Below are 23,381 nucleotides of genomic sequence, written 5' to 3' on the forward strand. Positions count from 1 at the left end.
AAGGAAACTTTTAATTAAGCATCAAATTGTCTGTATAATCTTAGATTCTGTACAACTGGAGTCAAGTTGCTATGTGAGTCAGCTGGAGAGCTAGAAGCCCAGTCTCTGGGCTGTTTGTCAGCTGTCCAAGGTTGTCCATTAGAGAAAATTCATCCAAGAGCTTATAGTCTGAAAGACATCATCATCGTTTTCTAGTTAAGTCACAGTGTGCCATCTCTCCCACTCCATCGCCAATAAGTTTCCATGGCAGATGAATGATTCAGTTTGCTTTTAATGATTTGCCTACCCATGGTCACACCACTAATTAGAAGGAGAATAGGAAACAAGTTGGACTCTCTGGCTCGTGCTTCACTAACCATGCTATGCTACATTCAACAAAGTGGGCGACGTTTTACACCAGTGACAGCAAAACAATCCAGCATCTTAGGTGCATGCTGTGTCTTCACTTACATAACCTAAGGTCATTGTGTGTCTTCTTGTATAAAGCTCACACTAGAGGCTTTTATCCTGATAAATTATTGTCTTTGGAGACTTCTTGTTATGGATGCAAGGCGTTGTGAGAGTTCAAGAGTTAGTCACCCCCACAAAAATGTTTTAATACCTAGAAGCTACACTACTTTCTCTTTTCACACGTCAATGGCCTAAATAAATAAATAAATAAATAAATAAATAAATAAAGACCCAGCAGATGAACATATGGGTAAGTATGCTCCCAGAGGGAAAGGATGAAGTGATGACTCACAAAACTACCAGTCCCTGACTGAACATGAGTATTTTAAATCCACATTTTAATATTGATTTGAAACAAAGAACAGTACCACTTCCTGCTATAGTATTAATATAGTAATACAGAGTTGAAGCCAAGTTGTGAGCCAGCTACAGGATTACATATCTATTTTATTACAGCAATAACTAAATCTGATGCTAAAATTCACTTATCGATCACCTGTTTGGTGACGGATACTTCTTGTGTTTTAGAAGAGTCTAACCTTGATTTGTGAGATGGGAAAGGTAATGTAGGTAGCTTTCTATGCATCTCTGTGTACTCTTATTGGTAAGACTGTGTAGGCTACCATGAAGAATGATCAACTCTACCTCACTTGAGGGACGAGATTACTTAAATACCAGCAGGGATTCAAAGGAAGATTGCAGAAGGAAGTAGACGGGTGTGCCTGCAGCCGTGAGATTAATGACATGTTACCATACATACCAGTCTCAGAGTCCAGAAGCATAAAATCGAGCTGAGTCTGGTATGGTCAGACCCAGACAGCAATGGAACACAAATGTTTGTTTCATAGTCCTCTACCAGAGGTCTATGTTCTGAAGTAAAAGCTTTCTGTTACAATTATTACCTTTGCTATGAGAAGGCTGTTTGTAGAAGTGAAGGTGAGAAAGAAAAGTTTCTTAAATATGAAAAATGATGATGAGCTAAGAAAATACCCATCAAACAAACAAAACCTTGCAAGTATCTGCCACATGTGGCTAAGAAATAACCCATCCCCAGGCACACAGGTGCAAGGTCCATCTCAGAACCAGGCTTGCCCAACAGATATGTCAGGTTCCACTATGGCTGACTGCCCATTATCTCAACTTCATTGCAGAAATAGCCCCTCTGAGGTCACCAGGGTCTTCTCTCCCCTGTTGAAGATAACCAAATACTCCCACTTATTCTCCTTTCTTTTTATATTAATCATTTAATTCATTTACATTTCAAATGATATACTCCTTTCTGGTTTCCCCTCAACAAACCTATCCCCTCTTCCCCTCCCATTTGCCTCTATGATGGTGCTCCTCCAACCACTCACCCACTCCTACCTCAGCACTCTAGCAAGCCCCTACACTGGGGGGCATCAAGCCTCCACAGCAACAAGGGATTCTCCTCTCATTGATGCTGGATTAGGCCATCCTCTCTTTGGTTGGTGGTTTAGTTCCTGGAAGCTCTTGGTAGTCTCATATGTTGATATTGTTGCAATCCCCTTCAGCTCCTTCAGTCTTTCCTTAGCTCTTCCATTGGGGTCCCAGGGCTAAGTCTGATTGGCCAGGTGCTGGTAGAACCTCTCAGGAGAAAGCCATACTAGTCTCCTGTCAGCAAGCACTTCTTGGCATTAGCAATAGAGTTGGGGTTTGGTATCTGCAGATGGGATGGATCCCTAGGTGCGGTGGTCTCTGTATGGTCTTTCCTTCAGTCTCTGCTCCATTTTTTGTCTCCGTGTTTTCTTTAGACAGGAACCTTATTATTTTATATATATGTTTAGGTTCTAGGAGAAGAAAAACCTGCAGACTCAAGGTCTTTAAAGGATTAACTCTAAATGAAAATGTATTGTTAGACTCTGCCCATTGTTACTGTTTCTCCAAATAACACTCAACAACACAGGGATTTTGATAAAAAGAACCTATTTATGGAATAAAAAGGAAAATAAAAGCAAAAAAATCAAAAACAAAAAAATAAACAAAGCAAAAAATAAAACAAAACAAAACCAAAAACTCTTGTCAAATGTTTCATGCAGTTATAGACCCTAAATTTTCTGCCATAGGCTTCTTCCAATGTATTCGTGCACATAAAGAGAAACTGTGGTTACTTTATGGCTTGTGCATATCAAAATGTAGGTTTTAAGTTCTGTTAAAATGTGTACTGTTTGCTTACATAAGAAGTTTACTCAAGTATAAACTTTGTCTCCCTAGAAGGTCCTCATACAGTGGTTTCATAAAATGGTCCTTTGACTTTATGGTTACAACCTTTCCTTTCACAGCTGGAGAGATAGTTCAGCTGCTAAGATCATTTATTGCTCTAGCAGAGGGCCCCAAGTTCCATTCCCAGCACACAAGTTGGGCAGCTTCCAACTGCCTGTAACTCCAGCTCCAGGGGTTCCAATGCCACTCCTCCCACCCCCAGGCACCCTTAAACACACGTCACGCAACTACACAGACACACGCACAAAAACCCATGTACATACAATTAAAAGTAATAAAATAAAATATAAAAACCTTTCATAATTTTAAAATTACCTATTGTAGTTGAGAATAATAAGTCATTTAAAACACGTGACTTTATAATAAGAAGAAAATCAAAGTCAAATTGATGAGGCTCTTATTGAAACACACATTATTTAAAACTTGGATTTTTTTTTCTTTTTAGTCTTGCTTTCCTTTGCTACATTTCAATTGTCATCATGCATCTGTTGGCTAATTATTTCTGAGGATTGTTCTACAAAATACTAGGAAATTGATTGTAGATACTTAGAGCAAAATTCTTTTGAAAACTTTTAAACATTATAGATATGTATTGAAATCAGCTTGATTAAGTATTAAAGAGAATCAACTTGCATGTCCTTCTGTCACAGGTGTATGAGGTTCTTGTATGCATATGCAAATGCTTTGTCACTCGGACAGAAAACTTTCCTCCATACCCAGTCACGTTTCAGGAGAAACTTCCCCTGCTGCCAACATTTTCTTCTCAGTCAGAGACCCTCTATTGTCTTTCCTCTGGTAATAAATGATAATAATTAAAGGCAAATACACAATAATTAGTCACACTAGGTCTATCCATCTGGTGTACCTGCATCCTCGCACGGTGTCTTTGAAACAGATGACAAGCAGCATATTGCAGCACATCCTGCTAATGGGTCTAAGTGGGAAATGGGGAAGTAAGGAGGTCATTGAAGGTAAGGTCACCGGCAAAGAACAAGAGCATTAGGCTCTTATTTTTCTACAGAAGTGATCGTTGGTCAGTTAACTCTATGTCCTCAGAGCAGATGTGCATTCAGGAAACGGCAATCAGCTGAATCCAGCTAGCACTCCTGGAGGGTCTGCAGAGACGCATGTGCTCTTGGATACCCATCTTCTTGAACATTGTCCCCCTTTGTGTGTATTGCTTACCGACTCCATACCAGGCACCAGTTCGTTTTAAACATTACTTTCCCCACTTCTGACAGTCTTGAAGTTATATATTAAAAACATCTTCATTTTATACATAAGGGAATTTTGTTGAGGAGACATTGGTAACTTTCCTAAGATTGTCTAGTTTGAAAGTCGTGAGTGAAAGAAACTGTAGGGTAGTTTGGGGAGTTTGTAGGAGTGTAGTGGAGCTGCACAGTAGATGTCTCAGTTGACAGGTGATTTAGTTTGTGGGTAGGGGCTTGGGGACTAATTTTGTATGCATGATAAACTTTCAGAGCTCAAGGAAAAAATGTCTATCAAACCCATCAAATTGATATAGTGATAAGCCATCTCCAAATTAAGTTTAAGGTCTAAGGAACATATTTCTTATCTTGTCCTGGATAAGACTATGAAGTGCAATATGCAAGAATTCTTCACTTGGTGTGGTGGAAAACATCTATGATGTTAGAACGCTGGAGATTGAGGCAGAAGTGTCACAAGTTCGAAGCCAGTCTGAGCTACACAATGAGAACTTACCTTAAAGTAAGTTTTAAAGGAATGGCTTTTAGTACACTGTTGGAGCACTTGCATAGTGGCTTAAAACTCTGGATTTGAGGCCCAGTGTCTTTCTCTTTCTCTCTTTCTCTCCTTCCCACCCCCACCTCCATGCATACCTATACATACCACACACACACACACACACACACACACACACACACACTCAAACAAACACAGAAACATACCTTCTTCTTTTTACAATGCAAACCACTAGTGCAAAGCATGTCACTAGTGGTGGAGACTCTTGGGTCTCATGGGTATGTTTCATGAAAGAGGAATGCTATTACTCAGAATGCTGCACCTGCAACACTGCTTCCTACCTGGCATTCTTTGCATTCAATGCATGTACCCCGAATCTTTACTCATGTTTGTATGGACCGAAACACCCTTAGTACACATATGAGAGAAACTGTCACCTGCCTTTTCTGAATTTGTCAATTGCTTTATTGCCATTTAGTTGTGTATGTATGTATGTATGTATGTATGTATGTATGTATGTATGTATTTAATGTGGGGCTGTGTTCATCTGTCATGGCTCCCATGAGGAGCTAAAAGAGCAAGGTGCATGTGATCACATTCTCCTTCTACCATGTGGGTCCCAGACATTGATTTCACATCCTCAGGCTTGACAGTAAGTTTCTCTACCCAATGAGCTATCTCAGCAGCCCATAAGTAGATCATTCAACCAGTTCTTTTTGTCTTACTTTATTCCCTTTAAAGGAAAGGTCGCCCACTTCCAGATCATGAAAGGTAAACATGCTGCCACCAAGTATCTGGAAGAAGGTTCTCTCTTGTTAGTTGGAGGATGATCAGCATGTGTCAGAGACCTTGGAGCTACAATGAGATACAAATACAGGGAGGGAGAGACAGAGAGAGAGAGAGAGAGAGAGAGAGAGAGAGAGAGAGAGAGAGAGAGAGAGAGAGAGAGAGTAGCTCGGCTGAAATATATGCTGGGAACTTTTATAAACTGGCTGGAAATGAAATAGTACCCCAAGTTGCTCAATATTAGAGGGAGATGGAAGGAAAACAAGATCAGGAGCTTGCAATCAGCTCAGATTGTTATTCGCCAGCCATTCAGGAGGCTCAGCTAGTCTTTTGAAGCAGGGGGTTCTACGAATGTAGCAGCACCTGTTGCTGACTGTGCAGTCGCAGCCTTCCTGTGTAATCAAGGCATCCCCATCTGTGGCGAAATTTCCCAATTTTACTTTTAAAGATCAGATCCTTCAGTGCTAATGAGCCAACGGGAGGGATGCGATGTTTTACCCGAATCCACGGCTGCTGTATAAAGCAGGGGGAATTACAAATTAAAATCAGTGGAGGTTTCCCCAGCTTCCAAAGCTGATGTTGCCTTTTATCCAAACTTCTGCTTTGCACAGATTTTCAAGGTTTTGTTCAGACTAGGACAGTTGGTGTTGGCTTCATTATGTCTCTTTCTTTCAGGTAGGTCTCCTCATCCAAGAGTGGAAAATGTCCATTATTTACCATCAGTGCACAGCCCCACTTACCTCCTCTTTAACACGTATCAGATTCCACAGTCAAAAATGATAATCTCTGTGTCTTTAATTAAAACCAGGAAGAAAAAAGCCACCCGTGTTCTCCTTTTGATCCCCACTTCTATATTCTTAGGACAAATCTTTACTCCCCAGTTGTTAACATGGCCTTAACACACTTTCCCCTTACCCACCCCTCATTCTCTTCCATATTTTTATTTCTTATTTTTAATTATGTGTGAATGGCAGGGGGTATGCATGCATGTGTGTAAGTGCCCACAGAGGCTGAAAGTTTCAGCTCTAGCTAACGGTGGCCTTCTAGGTAGTTGAGAGATAGCCAACACAGATGCTAGGAACTGAAGTCCAGTTCTCTACACTATCAGTGCTCTGAGCTATGTCTTTGGTCCTCATCCTTTGCTCTATTGCCTTTACCTTGCCACTTTTCCTCCAGCTCTTCTATTATAGTCCAAAAATATAGATAAGATTGTCACTGCAGGAAGGAAATAACCTAGGAGTTTGCTATGACATCCGAGACCCTGAATGCAGCTCCAGTGGCCTCACTGACCTCCATCCCTCCTGCTCTGGATTCCGTACTCTTGTTTGAATGGAGTCTTCCTGACTTGTGAGCACAGTGCTCCTCTCTGCATTCCAGCATGTCACCACTTGCACAAGGTCCCTGCACTGCATGATGTCTTACTTCCCTCCTGGGAACTGAACTCCCATCCATCCTTTGAGGGGAGCAATGGGTTTGGAGTTCACTTGTGAAACAGTGTGGAATGCTGCTGCTTTTCAGAGCCAGTGTGCTTGGTCGGATCCTGACCCACTGTGTGTGAATGGTGTGGAAGGTGACTAGCAGGGTCAGGAAAGGAGGCAGTCTAGACAAAATGCTTCTCCTTCAATGATTTCTTCCGCAGAAGCAGCATCTCATCTTCTGAGTTCCAGCCTATATACTCATTTTAACTTGATTTTAGACTGAACTTTCTGTAACATGTATTGTACATTGTTCGCTGTCTGTTTATTTGTTGAATGACTGCCTGACTTCTTTTGTTAACCCACACTTCTAATATCCTACAGCTGAGTTCAGCTCACTGTGGTCCACTGGCCAATTCTAGTTCAGGGCCTCTTTGTGAAAATATAGAGGAACAAGATAGGAATATGGCCATTGTGTTAGTAGCTACGGCTGCTTTCTGTGTCCATAGTGGATAGAGTTGTACAGTGGTGACGCTGTCCCTGGGGCTTGCGAAGCCAAAAATATTCACTATCTGGCCACTTATAGAAAAAAAGGTTCCTGACCCCAGTTCTTGAGCTTAAAGGAAAGGCTTAGATCCCATGTGTTGTACATTGTTTCTGAAACACAACCCAGGGAACTTCTGAGTCATGGGATGTTCATATCCTTTCCTGTAAGGAAGCCCCAAGGTCAAAGTTGCCTCCTGAATTTCAATGGGATCTACAGATTTCTAAGAAGATTTTTTTCCCACATTTTTAGAAAGTTGACAAAGGAACTTTCAGCAATTCTGTACATAAACCTGATCATCAGTATTGCATATGAAGTGCCAAATGAGACCATCTACGTGCTGTCACTGCATTCCGCCTGACTGGAGTCATTCCCAGGCTTAACATTCATGCGTTCGATAATAGAATGCCTGAAGAGGAGCAGGACTTATTTCTGCAACAGCTTTATTCTTTGTTTCTTCCTTTGCATGCTCTGGGCGACATCTTTTAACACACATTATACTTAGTTAGAACCCAAAAGACAAAGTTGTCCCCTGTATAGTTGTGTTTAAGATGAGTCAGATTATAATGTTCAAAAAAAAAATCTGTTGATCATACCTGAATTTACTTCTTGGGTTCTCCACTAAATTTCAAGTTGTCAGCCTCTATGGCAAGGTTCTGATTCTCTTAACCCTCCTGGACCTTCTCTTTCAAGAAGAGTGGAGATAGTAGACGATTGTATAAGACTGTTCTTTATAGATTGCTCTGAAAATGTTTTTTACCTCATGAGGAACCCTTGGCACTGCTACTGTCCTGAGAATAATAACTTCTTTTTCTTTTATTCAATTTTTTCTACTTCATTTTTCAATGAAAATAGATTTTCTAATTAGCTTTCTCTCCCCTAACTCCTTTCAGATCCTCCCCACCTTTCACTTCACAAAATCTACACCTTTTTTTCCCTCTTTCATTAGGAAACAACCATGCATCTAAATGATGATGGTGGTGGTGATGAAAATGACAGAATTACATAAAACAGAAACAACTAGAATAAGACAAAACAAACAGAAAGAGACCAAAAGAAAAAGCTCCAAAAAGACATATAGATGGAGAAACACACGTCTGCATACAGAGAAATCTCATAAAAATACAAAATCAGAAACTCTGAGAAAGAGAAAGAGAAAGAGAAAGAGAAAGAGAAAGAGAAAGAGAAAGAGAAAGAGAAAGACAGAGACAGAGGGAGAGAGGGAGAGAGAGAGAGAGAGAGAGAGAGAGAGAGAGAGAGAGAGAGAATGAATGCATTATGAGACCAAAAACCATACAAATAACATAGAGTCCTTCCTGTGTTTGCTGTTGACTGCTGGGCGAGGCCTTCCCTTAGTGGTGGTTTTTTCTTTCATTACTGGCATCAGCTCACCTGGTCAACTTCCCTAGAGGAACTACTTTTTCCCGTGCAAATGTATGGAGCTCCAGGTGTCTGGGTCAAACCCATAATCAGTTTATTTGATAATCCAGTGGGGACCTGTGTCTCTGTATCTCTGCATGTCATTCTAAGGAGCTCAAATCTGAATGAAGGCAGCTTGAATCCTTTAGGAAAAAAATCGTAACTAGTCTTGAAGCCACACACATCGTGGTTAGAGTGAAGCTCTTTGGGGTGTCAGGTCTTCTCTACAGTGTCCCCCTGATCTCAGTGTGAAGAAAACTGGGTCAAGTGTTTCACCCAAGAGGGCACTGATTTTAAGAAGAAATTCAGTCTAATTCAATGAGCATGTTTCTGTCATGTCCCAAGGCATCTCTAAACTCACTTGCCAGTATAATCTTGTTCTGACTGAGTCAGATCCTAAGCTGTTTGGCCTGGAAACAGAAAATAGAAAAACAGAACTAAGAACAGATCAATTTTCTCCTTTGGGCATTAATTTTTTTCTGATACCCTGCTGAAACCAAGGAGAAACGTGTTTTGGTTATATTTATAAATGCATCTAATCCCTTTGGAATGTTAGAACTCATCGTATGTGTCAAGAGAACAGCAACAGTGTAACTTTGGGCTCCAATCTTCCCTGGCCTTCCAGACCTTCCTCTGCGGGACTCCAGTCACAAAGAGGTAGCCAAGGCAAAGTCATTTCTCCTTTCTAACACATGACACCCTAACGTCTATGACTCCTCCTTAGACAGCTTATATGCATAGAAGAGTCCTATGATACTTTTCTCTTTAGAGACAAACATTTTGGGGATACCCTAGTATGCCTTGGAGTTGAAATGACTCTTCTTTCTTTCCTTAACTAATGAATTTCACTTTGCAACCAGTGACCTTTTTCCCAACAATTCTAAGCAGTCACTCACTCCCCTTCTTCAAAATTGTGAAGACCTCTCCATTGTTCAAATGCTGTCTTAAATTCTTCAGTAAGAGCAACCTCATTCAATTTACTTGTCAGGTTTCTGTGGCAAATCCAATTTTTGTTTTCTTAAAAATCTTAAAGTCAGGGCTGGGATGCAGCTTACTGATAGAACAATATGCATGCCTAATATACATAAGACCCAAATTTCTTTTAATTTAATTTTATTTTAATTAGGTATTTTCTTCATTAACATTTCCAATGCTATCCCAAAAGTCCCCCATACCCTCCTCCCCACTCTCCTACCCACCCACTCCCACTTCTTGGCCCTGGCATTCCCCTGTACTGAGGCATATAAAGTTTGCAAGACCAATGGGCCTCTCTTTCCACTGATGGCCAACTAGGCCATCTTCTGATACATATGCAGCTAGAGTCAAGAGCTCCGGGGTACTGGTTAGTTCATAATGTTGTTGCACCTATAGGGTTGCAGACCCCTTTAGCTCCTTGGGTACTTTCTCTAGCTCCTCCATTCGGGGCCCTGTGATCCATCCAATAGCTGACTGTGAGCATCCACTTCTGTGTTTGCTAGGCCCCGGCATAGCCTCACAAGAGACAGCCTATACATAAGACCCAAATTTTAACACCCACTACAAAAATAAAGAAAAGAAAAATCTCAAAACCAAACATATTTCCTCATTTCTTCTTGGACATCCCATGACAATTGATGCATATGTTTAGCACTAAAATACTTGCAATGCTTCAAGATAGCTAAATGAATATGGATCTCTTATGATTATTTCTGCCTTATGTAAACATGATAGACTGTAATCCTGCTGTACTTTTTGTGTGACACCAAGACTGACAAAGTTTGGGCTCCATAGAAAAGACAATCAAGTGAGTGTAAGACTCATACTCCCAGAGAATCCCACCTACATTGCCCTCACAGGAACTCCTTGCCAGGCTCTTATGACCCATCTCTTCTAGACTGCGTATGCCTGTGGGCAGGAAGTCTGCATGTTTCTCATCCACTAGGTTCACAAGCTTCTGCATACTTCTCAAGCAAGAGTCAGTAAAAGCTTAGTACCAACTGAGGGGGGAAAAGATACTAGAGGGTCAAAGTTAAATAGATCTCATTTCAGCAAAGTTCCCTCCCTTTGGATATTCAACATGATTGTGCTATTAGGTAAACAAAGAATGTCAATAGAAAGTTCTAACATTGATGGATAGTAATAAACATAAAAATAAATAAAAATAAAGCACAAACATTAATATAAGAGGAATACTGGAGGGCGTGGTGGCACATGTCTTTAATCCCAGCACTCGGGAGGCAGAGGCAGGTGGATTTCTGAGTTTGAGGCCAGCCTGGTCTACAAAGTGGGTTCCAGGACAGCCAGGGCTATAAAGAGAAACCCTATCTCGAAAAGAAGAAGAAGAAGAAGAAGAAGAAGAAGAAGAAGAAGAAGAAGAAGAAGAAGAAGAAGAAGAAGAAGAAGAAGAAGAAGAAGAAGAAGAAGAAGAAAGGAAGGAAAAGAAAAGAAAAGAAAAGAAAAGAAAAGAAAAGAAAAAAAGAAAAAAAGAGGAATACTGGAATCCAGTAGTTAGGATTCATTTACTTAATAAGTATAATTTGGACACAGAATATGCATTACATGTCAAGTTCTGGAGACATAAAAAAATTAGAGAGGTCAGAGACATGGCTAGGCTGTTAAGAGTATTGTCTGCTTTTCCAGAGGTCCTTTCTCCAAAGCCACATGGCATCTTCCAAGTTTCTAATTCTAGTTGAAGAGGATCCAACATCTTCTTCTGACTTCTGTAGGCACTAGGCATGAACAGGGTGCACAAACAGATATGCAGCCAAAACACCCATACCCTTAATATAAATTCATTAAAAGTATGGATTAGACTCCATTGTAGTGCATAATCCTCTGAGTTTAACAGTCATCATTTTACTCAGCTATGACTACCTGTGAGAGATTCTCTAGGATGTCCACATTCTCTCACAGAAGGCTGGGAGTTTCTTTGGACCCCTACATGAGATTTTAGCTGCTTCCTTCTGAACTTCCCATATACCTGCACATAATTTTATTTCCTCCTTGCATGTGGCCTCCTACGTGAGGCTGATGTTTAAGTGTATATATAGTGTGTGGAAGGTTGACCAAAGGAAAATATGTATGGCTTCTCTATTCATGTTGGGGTGAGGCCTAATAGCAGTGTGGCTTCTTGGGGTCACCCATGCCCTGTAACTAAGCCAGTAAATTATTGATGTTACAAACTGGACTACAGTGGACACATACATTGGTGTGTCATTGGTACTCTGTCTGAAGAAATGGACCGTTGTTTGTAGCTCTCCAGGAAGAAGTTCATACAACAACTTCTCCTCCAAGTTCTAAAGGTCAAGGCTGAGGCTAAGAGAGACCAATTCTCTATGTAGGGGGAAAAAAACTGTAGTAAAAGCTACATAGGCTACAGGGAGCAAAGGTGGAATGGGAACTCCAAAGTTTTGCCTAGATACTGGGAGAAAAAAAGGTGTCAGAAGGTGTGCATATGTGCTGGTGAAGCTGGAGAATCATACACAGGAATTCACATACATAGGCAAGCTCTTCACTGCTGAGCCATAGCTCTTCCTGCCCAAGTGCTGCTGCTTCTTCTTCTTCTTCTTCTTCTTCTTCTTCTTCTTCTTCTTCTTCTTCTTCTTCTTCTTCTTCTTCTTCTTCTTCTTCTTCTTCTTCTTCCTTCTCCTTCTCCTTCCTTCTCCTTCTCCTTCTCCTTCTCCTTCTCCTTCTCCTTCTCCTTCTCCTTCTCCTTCTCCTTCTCCTTCTCCTTCTCCTTCTTCTTCTTCTTCTTCTTCTTCTTCTTCTCCTTCTTCTTCTTCTTTTATTTGATGAACACAGAGTTTAAATACTGGTTAAATACCCAAAGGTGGAAATAACATTTTCATCACAAAGGCAAATGCTACTTCTAAGTAGCCCCAAATGACTCTATTACATTCCTTTTTTCCTACCATGATGTTAGTCTTTTGCACCATATTGTTGTCTAATTTTCCAATTGTTTGTGGGAAACAAGGTAGAGATGGTATACTGGTATATTTTTGCTTCCCAAATAACAGAGAAAAAAGGACATGTTGTCAATGACGAATCTGCAGAAGCTGAGAGAACACAACCAAGACAGGCTCTCAGGAGCATATTTTCTCTAAGATATTGAGTGCATTAAAGATGACTCCCAGGAATCAAGATGCACAGCAGATCTGGCTTCTACATATAGAGTTCTGAGCCTGCTTGGGATGGTTACAGCAGGAGAGGCATCAGGCACTTCCATCTCCAGAGAGTCTTGTCCTATCTTATTCAACACTGCACATAGCTTAGTCCACAAAAGTGCCTGCTACAAAAAAGTGATGAACTTGGTTCAAATCCTCAGCACCCATGTAAACGTTAGGCAAGGTCCTGTCCACTCTATCCATAGCACAGGGTATGCAAGACAGGGACAAGCAGATCCCATGAGCTCCCTGGCCAGGTAGTTTACCAACCACCCAGTGAACTCTGGTTTCATTTCAAGTCTATATCTCAAACTATTATGGGAAGATAGAAAGTTTCAGAAACCTAACATCAACCTCTGTCCCACTTGCATGTGTCTACATGTCTGTGTGTGCCTGAGCATGTATGAACCTGTATCGGTTAGTTCACTTATGTCTAATTATGAAACCATTGGCCTAAGTTGAAACAGGACACATTACTGTCTTTCAGAGTACAACTCTAACAGGGAACTCATTCATTATCTATTCAAAAATTTCTACACATTTTTCTAACCTGTTAGGATGTATTTTTCCCCAAAAGTCCAAGAAACAAGTATGAAGCTGAACTAAACCAATCAAGAAGGAGAACAATAAAGAAGCATTATCCTTCCCAACCCCATGACTATTAAAGCAGACTTTTTTTTTTAGCTCATAAAAATAATGCTGCTTATTCTTTTAAAAAAAATGGAAATACAGAAAGTACAGTGAGGCCAGTGTTTGACATAATATTCAGTGAAAGAAAGAGCATCAGCAACATCCTGCAACATTTCCTTAACCTACTGCACATACAGTATGGCTTCTACATGTTCAGGACATATTATATATAGTAAAATTCATCTGTATGTTCTGGAGTCTTTGTCAAGTTGTTTTTTAAATTATGTTTGAATATGAAATGTCCTCTAAAGGTTCATGTGCTGATAACTTGGTCCACAGTTGGTGAGACCATTAGAGGTTCTTAAATAATAAAGGAGACAAATTCATTAAATATCTCTTAGGAGGTAGGGACTAGTTGGAGGAAGACTGGAGTGTGTCTTTGAGGGGTATCTCCTTCCCTGGTTCCTTCCTGTTAGTATGTCTGCTTCCTGGCTGCCATGCAGCAAAATCTTTCCTTTCTTGTGCACTTCGTCCCAGTATTTTGACATCACCTTGGGGCTATGACAGTAAAACGAGTCAAGCATCTCTTGACTTGCTCTTGATAGGACAAGGCAAGAGAAATCCGTCTTCAATTAAGCAAATATGCTCAGGTAATTTGGTCACGATGGCAAAACATCTGATGGGTGTCTTTTCTATCAGCCAGGCTTAACCTAGTCACCTTGAGGTCATGAATCTACAAATGAAGAATAATCTTCTCTCCAAGTCCCGTGATCAAATAAGCATGTACTGTACAGTTCTGCCTTCAAAAAGAGGAGTTATCCAGGAGGTTGTATTTCCAGGCCTCCCAAATGATAAGTTACTCCTTAATTTAGACCTCTAGAACATCTGCATCCATTACAAATCCTTCCTCCAGACTAGGCTGTATCCGACTACACAACATTTTCCCTCTGTATCCCGCAGTCCTTCAAACCCTTCTCCACAGCAAGCCATAGGATCTTCATACAAGTCAGTTCACATTCCTCTTTGTTTTAATACTCTCCAATAATGCCCTATTGCATTTGGAATAAAATACCAAATTCCTTGCCATAGGTGACAGCCCTACCATTTCCTTGACTGCCCCAGTGTCTCTGTGCTCTGCAGTTCTCCCCTTCATGGCTTACATGGATTGATTTGTGTGTTGCTCATTTGGGTATTTCTTGTCTGTTTATTTGCCTCTGTTCTTAAACTCAGTCTCATGATCATGCTCTTTCATGGCAAATCCTCCCAGACTTGAGTGGAGACTGGCCTAAGACAGACACTTAATCAGCATTTGCTAAATGGATGAATAATGACAGATGATTTTTAGCAAGTCTTTGGTTTCGCAGCCTTTATCCACTCAATACAATTACCCATTTTCAAAAGTATTGACATACTCTTACCAAATACTTTGGTTTTCCTCTAGCCCAATCTTCATCCTAGTGTAATCTCTGCAGTCCTTTTCTCATCATCTAAAACATTCATTCTCTCGTAATTTTCTTCCCAGGATGCATTTCCTGAGAGTCCTCATTGTGCGGCTGTACCTGCCAGGAATGCAGAAAATTTCATGTTCTCATGGCTGCCAAAGCTAGGCTCCCCCTTTGCCTAAGGCAGGGATTATTCTCTCACCACCCCCTAAGTACTATATCACCTCATGAAAAACCAAAGGTGATCTTATGGAAAGCTAGATAGACAGCTTGCTTGCCTTGTGGAAAACAACTTTAGTGAGAAGGAATGATGGGCTGGCGCACAAATGAAAACAGAACAAGATGCCATAAAGAGACATACAACAATGACATTCTGAGAGGTCACTGAAGCCATCTTTACAAAGTACTGAGATGAGGTTTGAACTCTCACTAGACTTCAATTTCGGATTTCCCTGCACAAGGTGTTCTTTTCTTTCCTGTATCCTTTTTTTTATCCTATTCAGGTGTGAGTTTGATCTTCTTCCAAAGGTGCGACGGGCTATGTGGGCTGTGGCAGCCAACAGTGTTCATCGGAGGCAGAGGGAGAGTGGAGGCGAGAGAATGGCAGAGAAAGCTCCAGAATGGGGTTTTCGGGCCTAGGATCTTGACTCTGGCCTTCACTGTGGCATTTGCTAACCAGCACGCTCTGAAAATGATCGAGGATTTTACTGCTGTTAAAAGTGAATGATTTCACTGATTCTAATCATCCTTTACATAGCCTCAGACTGCATTATTTCTTTGTTGTTGTTGTTTTTTTAATAACTAGCACTATATTAAAATGAAAGATGTTCTTGCAGTAGTGGTATCTTTTCTTTCTGAAAATTGAGCAGTTGTCATTCAGCTGATACAACCTTGTCAAGCCCTTCAGGGACAGCTCTGATTAGGATTTATAAAGGCCAGTTACATCAGAGCTGGCTTTAAACCTTGCCTGAGAAAGAACATGGGAGGACTCCAAGCTACACAAACTTTTGATGCCTGCCCAGGCAGTGAAGAGATGGATGACCCCTGTCTCAGAAACAGCACCCAATGCCCTGAAAGGGGATCGAGGACTGGGGCTATAATTCAGTTGGTAGACTGCTTGCTTGGCACACAAAGTCCTGGGTCTGAGTTTCCAGAAGTGCATAAAACTGAGAATGGTGGTACACACGTGTAATTCCAGCACTTGAGATGTGTGAGAAGGGGGTACAGAAGTTCAAAGTCACTCTTGACTGCACTGGGAATTGCAGGCTACCTAGGGATACATGAGACCCTGTCTCATCTCAGGGGATACATGAGACCCTGTCTCATCTCAGGGGGAAAAAACAATGGGAGAAAGGGCAGAGGGCATGAGGTGAGCTTCTTTCGAATGATCTCTTTATGTCCTATATATAAAGAAGTAACCTCTGCTCACTGCTGCCTCTGCTATTCTAAAGCCTTCCCCCTGATCTTGAGTGGAAGACTTCTGCCTTAACAGGACTGCTTGGCTGCCTCTGGGCTAGGCAGATACAGCTTGGGAAAGAACCTGGTTGCTATGAGAGCAAAGGCAGCTGGCTTGAACTCAGGTAGAAAAGGAAGTCTGGGGCACCATGAGGTGAAAGGAGACAGGAGTTGAGAGCACATGTTCGTTGAGACTCTATGGATAAGCTTCACTTAGGAAATGTCTGTATCCTCTCAACCGCTTGCATATGAGAAAGTAGAGACTCGGTCCCATTGAATGTCTGTCCCATGCTCACCGCTGAGATTCAAGCCGTTCAGGCTCTGTTCTTAGCCTTGTCAGCATCTCTGGATCTTAAGCACCTGGAACTGCACGAGAATCATCGCAAGCAGTTGATCGTTCCACTGCAACTAAATGAATAAGCTAATGAGCAAAAGCACAGACTCCTGATTCCCGACATAAAGTTATTACTCCTGCATCTGGATGATATTAAGTAGTCTGGAGGAAGCAAGGGTAGAGCATGCCGACATCAGAATCTGAGGCCCTTGGGCAAGTTGCCTCCTCTCGAGTATCTTTTCCCTATTCTGTAAAATCAAGGTTCAAACAAACTACCTGCCTCAAGAGATTGCAGTGAGGGTTCGAAGCAAGGAAACCACACACTACCTAGCAGGGTGTATGGTGTGTGTGTGGCACATTGGGGTTGAGTGGACTGGAGCCCAGGTCCGACCATTCCTTCTTGCTCAGACCAAGGCTCTTGCTGCAGAGTTGAATCTGACATTTGCAGCACATTCATAGTTTTGATTTTCTAATTTAGTCCTTGAATGGAATTGAAAATAATATCCTGGGATTTTTTTTTCCAGAGTGATTTCCATGAGTTATTATGGAGGAAGCCTGGCCTCTCTTTGTGCTAGACTTTTACCTGTTCTCACAATAAATAGAGCCCCCTCTTCATCACCATTCCATCTCTGAAAGCTAGTGGGGAAAGCCTGGGATGGGAGAGAAAGTTTGGCCCCGTTGGGTCCTGGATGAGCCAACAGGTAGAACTTAAGGTCCCGTGGTCACAGATAAAGGCTGGGGTACTCTCATGCACAAATCAGCAGACAACACCACAGGACAAAACTCAGGTTCAGACAAATTAACAGCCATCTAGTATAAACCTCGATTTTCTCAAATAATCCACTTCTTTTCCCATACTCAGGCACAAACCGGGAGAAAATGCTATAGAAACGGGGATCATCTCTGTTGTTGTCACCCCCTTCATCTGCTCCAGAACCAAACCATGTGGGGTTGCCATGGTGATACAGAGTTGACCTCTCACTTTTTACTCTTTTTTTGGGAGGGGGGAGGGGCTTGTGGTCAAACTGAAGCCTACTAGATATTTATTTGCAGACCCATGGATTAGTGGGTTTATTATTATTATTAGGTTTTTTATTTCATTTACATTTCCAATGCTACCCCAAAAATCCCCCACACCCTCCCCCACCCACCCACTCCCACCTCTTGGCCCTGGCGTTCCCCTGTACTGAGGCAGATAAGGTCTGCACGAGGTAAAAAAGGAGCCATTTGGTCTCAAATGAAAGTCAATCTCAGTCAGTTAAAGAATGCTAAGTCTCTCTTTCTTTGAACCTGATGTTGCAGAGCCAAACTGAAAAGGGATGTGGGGAGGAAAGGAGGAGGAGGAGGAGCAAGAAGAGGGGGGCAGAGAGCATAAAAGGAAGAAGGCAAGTAAGAAATCTCAGAAGCAATCTGAGAGGCTGCGCTGTGGTGGAGCTGCTATGGCTGACCACCGAAACAAGCAAGAGGGCCTCGACAGGCCAGACTGTCCTGGAAACCCTCTACAAGGTCACGGCGGCCATTTGGTCTCTTCTTCTGACTATTTAGTGTCAGGCTCTTACTCTTCCTTGTTGACTGGTTTTTACTAGCTATGCTGTGGTCTTTAGTGTGGATGGATTGTTGCCTTTTTTATGTGCAGGGAAGTTGGGTCAGAAAATCAAAATGCTGACTGGACTTAAGTTCAACCACATGAATCCATCATGAGCTATGTTCCCCATGCAAGAATGATCAGGCCACTCCCATGATTCACATGCCAAAATGGTTTTCTTCAGTAAAGCAAGCAGCTTGGGTAGGCCTTCAGAAACTTGACCATTCACAGCCCAACGTGCAAGACCTCCCGAGAAGAGGAGCTACTGTATGATGAAGAGCCCAGGTTGGGCAGGGAACATGGAGCGCAGTAATTGTGCTTGGGAAGTAGAAACAGCTCACTGTCTGCTTTTGGCTTTCTGATGTGCGGCAGGGCAGCTGGAGACTTGCCCTTTCTCCCTAACCCTGTTCTTTCTCTGGGTCCTCAGAGGAACAGTATACAGTGCATCTGCTATCTATCCCGTGCCCAGACAGCTGAAGTTGTACCTTACTTCCCAATGACATTAGTTTCATTCAGATGTGGTTTTATAAGTATGCAGACTGGACAAAACCCCTCTACATGTGAATTACTCTCAATTATAAACCAGGTGAAATTGGTGAATTGTCTCAGGCTGGCTGTTTTTTAATCTCTCAATTTCTTGAGAAAGGTTATATTCAAGTAAATAGAAAAAAAAAATAGATGAAACTTGGGAAGCAGTTTTAGGGACTACAGATAATTCTTATTAGATCAAAACCCTGGGATTTTTTGGTTGTCATTGCTGTTGCTTTGTTTTCTTCTTAGAGCTTTACAGAGACCATGTGGCCAGGTGAGGACGCAGACACAGAAGAGGCTCATCCGTGACAATGTTCAGTGAATTCAGAGCAAACAAACACAGGTTGTTAAGTGGTCCCTGGAATAAACAAAAGGGTATGCAATTTTCTTCCTTGAGAAGATATATATCTATTAGTGATCTTTCTCCAAACACTCAACACATTTGCCAGAGATCTGCTAGTGTACTAAGCCAATGTCTTATTCACATTATCAGTTTCTGGGAACAACGAACCCTTGCACACCAAGACTCTCTCCATCATATCCATGACATCTGTTGGATCCAACCTGAAATAGGCTGTCTCTGAAATACACAGCAAAAGCCTCTTTTATTTTTCTTCACTTCTCAGCAGCATGGTTCCCTGCACACACACACACACACACACACACACACACACACACACACACACACACACACACACAGAGTCCATATGCTCTAGGGAGGTCACAGTGGTCACCTCCAAGGACCGGTTCCCAAGGCTGTTCTCTGAAAACAGGATAAACTTGTGAACTCTTTAACTGACTGGAACGTTCATTAAAGTTTCCAGGGTTAAAGCCTGTAAAAGAAGAAGACACTGCACCACGCATGCAGTTTGATCAGAATTCCAAAATCTACATGCAGATGGAAATGGTCAGTGAGATCCACACTCGGTCCCTTTCTCTGCCCTCTGCACCCTCTCCTTCCCTCTGTACAATCTTACAGATCTTTGAGTGATTAGAGGCGCCCAGAAGAGAATGGCCAATGGTACTCTGTGGTTTCAATGTAGTCTGAAGATTAAACCCCTATGAAAATGATGTCTCTTCTCCACTCGCCTGCCCCCTCCCCTCTAGAAGCAGCTGCTTTTCACATTTAAATGTAGCAGGGGTAACAAGAGCCTCTTTTATCAGCTAGACCTATTCATAAGGCATTAAAATACATGCAGTTTCTTAATCCCTGGTGCAGCTCTAAGGGGCCTCAGCTTTGTGCTGAAATAGCACGTATCTTTTAAAAGTAACCGATGGAAATCATCTTCCCCACCAAACCAGTCTGTTAAAAGCAGCTCTCCCCAAGGTCTCCGCAGAGCACAAATGGAGTCCAGTCTTAGTGTGTGTCCAGCTTTCTTCTCCCCTGTAAAAGCGCTCCAGAAACAATGCCCAAGTTTGTTTATAAGCAGCCGCAGCCACTCAGCAAGATGTATCTTTCTTCTTTTATCCCACCCCCTGCCCCCAACATCCAGATCTCATACCCATCTTCAAGGCAGCGCAACTTGGCAATGTGCAGTGCCCCTTCTGGGAACAGCACTGCTACAGGAGCCAATCTGAACTTGCTGAGCAAGGTCACTTTCAGAGGCAGATCTTTCTGACCGCTCAGTCTTCAGGCACGGTGGGCACGGGTAAAAAAACAGGGTCAGGTAGAAAATCACTCGGATTCCTCCTTAATCCACGGGCCTCCGGAGCAGCTTAGGGAGGGACAGCAATGCCTTAGCCACCAAGAAAGCTGTCTTTTAGGCAGGTAGAAATCCACAGAACCTTGTGATATGTACATACACATAAATGTACATGTGATATATTCTACATGTATGGACATTTTTGTTTGCAACAGATAGCTCTGTTTCCTTAAATAAGCTTCTAAAAATAGCATAAGGCACAGTGTTAATACAAAGAACATATTTAAAATACATACATGCATACGCAAAACTGGTCTGAATTATACTTAATTCTTGTGGTTGTTTTTAACTCCCTAAATGTGCATCTTTCCCACATATTTAAATTAAGGCTGATTTTAAACCTCATTGTAACTCTCCCCCCAACACATATATATACACACATGTGTGTGAGAGTAATATATATATATATATATATATATATATATATGAATATTCTTAAATATTCCAACTTCCATCTAAACACATCTGGCTTTTTGGCTTTCTATTTTTCTATGTGGAGTCGGGCTTTCTAATCCTTGGCTTTATTGCTAATGAAAAAGAGAACATTGATTTTGATTTTCCGTGTTTATTTTTGATTAGAGACTTCTATGGAGGGGCATGGCAGTCTTCTCATAACCTGAGTTCTACCTTTGAAAAAAATATATATATATATATTTCTACTACCAAAATGTATATCTATAATGATGTTAGATTTTAAGTTCCTCCAACTGGTTTTCTATTGTGATCCAATCCATTCCAACTTTCCCCTCCTTCTCTAGCTTATCCCCTCTCTCTTTCATTTGAGGATAAAGTCTGATGAGTGCCCCTGCTTGCACCCACTATTCCTTTCCTTTATACAACATTAGAAGTCAAAGCAGGAGATCTGGCTCCCTTAGCACCCCCTCCTCATTATTAAACAAGGCCTCTGGGAATGAGACTCATCAGCTAGGAACAGGGGGGGACAAACACCTCCACCATCTCACTTCTTTCATGGGACATGTCCCTCTCACAAAGGTTGTAAGGTTTTTAATAAAAGGGAAAAAATCTTCAGGTAATTCTGAGTGCCCTTTAATACCATTAAAGGAAAACTTAATTCCAATCACTGAGATTTATTGAAAATCTTACCCTGGCCTCAGCAGTTGCGCTTGAACCATGGAACTTGACTGCCCTCTACTGGGCTTGAAGGGAATAGGTACAGGCTGGGAGAACCTGAAGAAGACGTTCCTGGGTTGTTTCATCAATAATCATAGGCATAAGCCTAGGAAATTTACACTAATATAGATGTTTCTCATATTCAAAACCAATGTGACTGTATGTAAACAATCTAACTTTCCTCATATCCCAGACTGTAATGCGGTGTGTGTGTGTGTGTATGTTTTCTTTGAAACAGTCATGTCAAATCCAGGTGAAGTAATGAAGTCATGTCAAATCCAGGTGAAGTAATGAAGCAAGCCGAAGTATGAACAAGCATTCATTTCTTCCACTTGGATATTAAGCTGAGTCATTTGCCATGGCTGTTATAGCCTTTTGGAGGAAATGTCTCCCTTTAGCCATACTTAGAGGAGAACATCTAAAACTTTTCTTAAATTGAAGTAAAAGAGCTAAAGGCTCGTGAGATAGCTCAGGGCCAAATGCATGCCTGACAACCAAGTTCCATTCCTGGGGCCTACAGGGTGGAAAGAGAACTACTACAGTTGCTTTCTGACCTTCACCTTTGCATGGTAGCACAAATCCCTACACACCAAACAATGCAATAGATGTAATTTGCAAGGAGATGAAAATCACCATATATGACATCATAATTAAAGGCACCCAGTTTATGCTCGTTGGGAGGAGCATTGGTGAGATGGATTTATATCTGTCCGTTCCTTGTATCTGTCAGTATCAAATGAAGTCATCTTCCGAATTGGTTCCATAAGCAAGAGCTTTGGACTTTCTCCGTCTTCATCATTTTCTGAGAAGTGGTATAAATGAATCCAGGATGATTGATAATTCTGGAGCGAGGATCATTAATGCCAACAGGAAAAAAAATTCACCCTCAATTATAATTGTGATACTACGTCAAACAGATAGAGGAAATCCTAATCCCGAGCTCTATTAAAATGCACTTATTTCAATTTCCAGTTGCTATGTATGTCCTATTAGCAGCCTGACATTTTGAGTAGTACACTAATTCATATGAATTGGGTTTTAAATGAAAGCTTTCAAGTCAAGCTCTATGGAACACTGAGTATAAGATAAGACCAGAATTAGCAAGGGAATGAGGTGTTACTTTCCCTACCAGCCTGCCTTCTTGTCTGAAGGAGCCAAACCCAACTGCTCCAACTTATGCGATGCTTTCATCTCGAGGACTTCACCCACAGGTGAAGCGCCTGTCCACTTCACCCCACTTTTCTTTGGAGGTCATTAGAAGCAGAGGCAGTTCTAAGTCTGCAGTTAACATATTAAATATCAGAGGGGAAATGGGAGCAGTGCTCGAAGGACCTCTCCTAGTGGGGCATTTTGGACAGGTCTATATTCTACAACATCATACAGAGTGGGCTAAGTGGATCTTTACCGAGGTTAGTAACAAGAGAGAAAGCGGCGTGGAGGGGGGTGGGGCGGCTCTGGTATTTCACTTAGCCACCACAGAGGTTGTGGGGACTAGAGCCCCTGGGACTCTGTATTCTAGTGAACGCCTCTCCACCGTAGGTCTTTCTGGATCCTAGGACCTCACACTTGACTCTGCAGGGAAAGCTTGCTGTGCACACACGGAATCAGGACGTGAACACGGCAAGTCTTCTGCAGAGGTGAGGTGCCTGACATATGCCGCATGAGTCCCTAACAGGGACTCTACCACTTAGGGATCTTATTAAAACCATTTTCCCAACTTCACCTTACTCATCTGTAAAATGAGGAACTTAGAAGCAACGTTTATGTTCCTAAAAACCAAAGGTGCATTTCTGCCGCTAGGTATAAACATACCTGAATCATTTTTAGATTCCACTAAATTCACTAAACTAT

This window comes from Mus musculus, chromosome 7 (assembly GCF_000001635.26).
Source record: "Mus musculus strain C57BL/6J chromosome 7, GRCm38.p6 C57BL/6J".
Lineage (NCBI taxonomy): Eukaryota > Metazoa > Chordata > Mammalia > Rodentia > Muridae > Mus > Mus musculus.